This window comes from Triticum urartu, chromosome 2 (assembly GCF_003073215.2).
Source record: "Triticum urartu cultivar G1812 chromosome 2, Tu2.1, whole genome shotgun sequence".
NCBI classification, from domain to species: Eukaryota; Viridiplantae; Streptophyta; class Magnoliopsida; order Poales; family Poaceae; genus Triticum; species Triticum urartu.
Window position 1 is genome coordinate 69,559,051 of NC_053023.1, and position 277 is coordinate 69,559,327.

The window sequence follows — 277 nt, forward strand, 5'->3', positions numbered from 1 at the left end:
AACCCAAAGCTAAGCACTTCTCCCATGGCAAGAACTACCAATCTAATTGGCCAAACCAAACGGATAATTCGAAGAGACTTGCAAAGATAACCAATCATACATAAAAGAATTCAGAGAAGATTCAAATATTATTCATAGATAGACTTGATCATAAACCCACAATTCATCGGTCTCAACAAACACACCGCAAAAAGAAGATTACATCGAATAGATCTCCACAAGAGAGGGGGAGAACTTTGTATTGAGATTCAAAGAGAGAGAAGAAGCCATCTAGCTA